This window comes from Nannospalax galili, unplaced genomic scaffold (genome assembly GCF_000622305.1).
Source record: "Nannospalax galili isolate Female #2095 unplaced genomic scaffold, S.galili_v1.0 scaffold305, whole genome shotgun sequence".
NCBI lineage: Eukaryota > Metazoa > Chordata > Mammalia > Rodentia > Spalacidae > Nannospalax > Nannospalax galili.
In genome coordinates this window covers 488,486-493,251 of record NW_008356258.1, presented here as the reverse complement: position 1 = coordinate 493,251, position 4,766 = coordinate 488,486, and the positions used below count along the sequence as shown (strand labels likewise).

The window sequence follows — 4,766 nt, the reverse complement described above, 5'->3', positions numbered from 1 at the left end:
GGATTGAGTACAGATACGGAATTGAAACAAATATGGCATTTGTTATTATCAATGAACTTAAAGAGAATTTTACCAATTCCAAGTCACTTATGTATTTATTTTTTTCTTATTTAAAAAGACTGCCGGGCGTGGTGGCACACGCCTTTAATCCCAGCACTCAGAAGGCGGAGGCAGGCTGATCTCTGTGAGTTTGAGGCCAGCCTGGTCTACATAGTGAGTTCCAGGCCCGCTAGGGCTACAGGGAGACCTTGTCTCAAGACCCCCCAAAAAAATCATGTTTATCTGTGCTATTGCTTGGTAATTACTATTATCTTAATTTTACAGACAAAGAAAATATAGGTGTAATAAAGCAGTAAATAACTTGTTCTAAGTTACAGGGATAATATTCCCTTCCCATGAATGATGGACTGGGCCTGGAAATGACTCCAGCTGGGTGAGTCATGGGTCTTTCTATAAGAACCTAAGTGTGACCAAAAGCAACTGTGAGCCCCAGAGGGCTCTGTAAGTCTTCTTCTCTAATTGTTAACAAGAAGGAGAAGCAGACGGGGGAGGGGGAGGGGGAGGGGGAGGAAGAGCTCATAGAAGTTGGGTTCTCATGTGATCTAGTGTTTGTGAGAATCATAAAGCATATAAAGGGTTATTTTTTAAAGATGGAGTTTAAAAAGCTAAGTTTATTATTTACATGCATAGTGAGCATAGAAACGGCACCCAAGTGCACTCGGGACAGCTCCACTCAGTTGGTGATGATGAGCTTGTCCATCCCTGTTCTTGGTAGCTCCCATCTGGCAGGTAGCAGAGAATGATGATGGGGATTTTTCAGACGTTGAGTTTCTTCATGGTAATGAGCCAAGGATCTGTCTCTCCCTCCAGCTCCATCATCATGGGGCACGCATCACAATCTGGAGTGCCCAGGTGCCCAGTAGCTTGCTCGCTCATACTCGGTCATGTATGGAGTAGTGATTTGCTTCTGGTTGGTCTGTAGCCTCTCCCTAAAGGGAAGGATCTCAAAATTCTCCTCACTCTTCTCCTCAGCGTCTTCTAACTCATCCAGCCCTTCATCCTTTTCCACATGGTCAAAACCACCACCACCAAAACTGTCTGCATCTGACATGATGCCCTTGCTTTTGGGCCCCTGTCCCAAGCACAGACCAGTACACTCCAGCCTAGCTTGGCACTCTGTGTGGCCTGGGCTTGCGCCCTGACCCAGAAGTGATCTAAAGGGTAATGTAAAATGAATTCCCATCTTGGATCCATGGGAACACTTTTGAAAATGCTGTTTTCACTTACTTTCTACTTCCTTATGCCTACTTTGGAACTACTGGCAAGACAAATGAAACAAAACAAAACCCTACACTCTTAAGATGCATGGATTTATGTCTTACTGTCCTGCTTACTCTTTCCTGTGTTATTTTGTTCTTGTTATCTTTATTGCCCATCATAAAAATGTGGAAACTGGAGGTGGATATGGAGAAAGAATAGAGAGCTATTAAGGAAAAATGAGAATACTTAACATTAAAAAAATAATCTACCCCAAGCTTCCAACAAATTTTCTTATTTATTTACTGCCTAAACTGGTATCAACTGGTTCCTAATAGAGATAGTGTTGAGATTGAGTCAAGATCACTCATGATTTTGATTTTTTTTTTTTTTTTTTTTTTTTGTCTTTTTGAGACAGGGTCTCCCTGTAGTCCCAGCTGACCTGAACTCATTATGTAGACCAGGCTGGCCTTGAACTCACAGCGATCCACCTGCCTCTGCCTCTCAGTGCTGAGACTAAAGGCATACACCACCATGCCCGGCAGTTTGTTGTTATTTTTATACATCTTGGTTGTGTCTACACAGATGTGTGACAGAAAATGGAGGGTGACTGGGTTCTTTTAAAACATACTCAGATTTCTTTGTTGCCTGTGAGCTGAGTGAGAGAAGGCATTGTGTTGGTGTTTACTTCTGAAGAGTTTTTTTGGGTCTTATGATAGTGTGATATGTGAAAAATTATTGATGCCAAAATTTTATTAATCAATGAAAAAATCCTTAATCATTTAAAATAGGGGCTTGAGGGTAGGGTGATTGCCTAGAATGCATGAGGTCTCAGATTTGATCCCCAGCACTACACAACATAAATTAACGGAAATAAAAGGAAATCATAATCTTACGTTTTTTGAGTATCATTGTAGAAAAATGCAATAGATAAATATAAATTGTATAATTACCACTATTAAATTTGTGCTGCCTTTCAAGATAGAATATTAAATTTGTGACATTTTTCATTGCAGGACTTGTTTTTTCTGTCCTTTGGTTTATATCTCAAGGGAAAATTTTCCAACTAATTGTGATTTCTGTTGAAAACTCTTTTCTCGAAGAGGGCAATCAGTCCTATCTTCAAGTTAAGGCTTTTGTGTTACATGTTAATCCGAAGGGAGGAAAGCTAATTCTGCTAATTGAAAACAGCTTTGGTTACATAGCACAGACCTAAAAAAGTGGGATGGAATATGGACATGGGGTTGATGAAACAATCCTTCGAGCCATGTTTTCTACATATGTTTCAATGAATTTGTGTTTGTATTATGATGACTATGAATCATAACTGACTTGGTTGAAAGTCTCTGGGTGAGAGCAGCACTGGGCTTGGGGCAAACTTGGGCTTTCTGTTCTTCCAGTCCAACAACATTTGTAGCAGGGACTGCTTAGCCTTGCTGTTCTCTGCCTTGCAGGAGTCCAAAGACCTACACTCCTTTTCCCAGGCCGCCCTCAACTACCAAGATTAGATCTTAGATTCATAAGAAGATGGACATAGTATTTCCTTCCGGATGTCAGCGAAAAAGAGAGATCTTGATTCAAAACTTAACTTTGGTACTTCTTTGCTTTGAGAACTTCAGTGAATTAATTAATTCTCCTGATCCTAAATGACCTCAACTGCAAAACAGGAATAATATCACATTCTACAGGTTTATCACTAAATGAATCAAACATGCTAAATATATGACGGCACGCACACTGGCAGAATTTCTCCTTCCTGGTCTGTTTTCCTCACTCAGGTCTGTATCTCCGTGAATGACAGCCTGAGATTGCTGAGACGTTCCTTTGCGAAAGTCCTTTCCATTGGCTCCTGAGAAGTAACTGCAGAGGCTGGAGAGGCTTACTTCTTCTCTGAAACCTAGACTGTGGGAAGATTGAGGTCTTAGTCTGGTGGGCTTTCAGAGGGAAAATGTCAGGCCCAGCAAACTCAAACCGCCTCGGTCATTCAAGCTTTCTAATGCACGGTCTCTTCAGCTTTTTTATTTGTGACCCCTTTTCATCTGAGTAGCAATGTGACCCTGAGTATATTTCTATATAAAATGGATATACAAACCAAATATTTATTGATAACAAATCAGAAAGAAATTTATTTTAAATAATTCTGGTATAAATGTAATTTTACCATTTGTTAAGGAGGACAGCAAGTTTGCATACTAACAAGATGGATGTGCTCACTTATTTTTACAGAAAGAATGAAATCTTGCTGGAATATCTGATATTGCAGGAGAGAAAGAATTTTCATTTTTTTTTAGAGATAATCGATAATTTGATTTTATAACTGTTAATGCCAAAGATGCCGTTTCATATAAATACCTAATGGCAGACATGTGTTTAGGAACATTTCAGAAATTGTTGGAAATTCTGTCTTAATTTCAAGACAGAATTCATTTAATGATTTTTTAAAAATGAAACATCACCAACTCAAACTACAGTTTTTAAAAATCAAATATTCTCCACAATAGAGTGCCAGAATTTACTAAATTAATACTTACGTGTTGAGGAATGACTATAGGAAATATTAATTGTAAGTCTTTGTTTTCTGTAATCAAGCCATTGTGTTCTATAAGAGCAGGAAGCTTTGTATGTGTAGCAGAAAAAAAACCAAAACCAAACCATTGCATTTCATAGCATACTGTAGTCTCAAATCTGAGCTGAGGTGTTTCAGGCAGTGTTGGCAGGTAGTGGTGAGCGGCCAGGCGGCCAGCACAGTGCAAAGTACACATGCTGTATTCAGAACCAAGGCTTTCAGTGATACAACATGGATAGATATGTTTGATTATGAACAATTTTTTTTTGAGACAGGTTCTCCCTGTAGCCCTAGCTGGCCTGGAACTCACTATGTAGACCAAGCTGGACTTGATCTCTAAGAGGTCTGCCTGTCTCTGACTCCTGAGTTCTGGGATTAAAGGCATGTTTCTATACACCTAGCTCTTGTGCCTATTAAAGTCATGTGCCTATACACCTAGCTCTTGAATGAATTTTTTTGTCATTACATGTTTTTTTGTTTTGTTTTGTTTTGTTTGTTTTGTTTTTGGTGTCATTACATGTTAAGAAACCTTTTATTGTTATCAATATGGTATGACTCAGAGTTTAAGAAGTTGAGCTCTGAAAGCAAGTTATAGACAAATGGTCAACCAAGCTGATACCTAACCTTTAGAAATGACTTTTATAAACTAGAATTTGGATTACTGACTTTAACTTTGGCAAACTCATTAAACCATGTGCTCTAGTGACTTGGGCACTTGCCCTTGATTCCTGGAAACTTCAATTTGCTATTCCACCCAAAGATAGTGAATGAATGTGGGTATGCTTGAGAATTAGCGTATCAAAGTGCTGATAGGCAGCACATGCATCTTGATTGAAAACAATGAAGATTGGGAAGAATGCTAGACATTGTGAGTATGAGATGATCTAGACTAGGGATGAAAGGGCAAGATTGTCTGACAAGGGTGGATTCAAGATTGTAGTTC

General features: G+C 39.1%; 1 pseudogene; it reads right to left on the bottom strand.

Annotated features, from left to right (window-relative positions):
- Positions 1-733: 733 nt before the first annotated feature.
- On the bottom strand, positions 734-1,111 carry LOC103750968 (annotated as a pseudogene).
- Between the last annotated feature and the right edge of the window lie 3,655 nt (positions 1,112-4,766).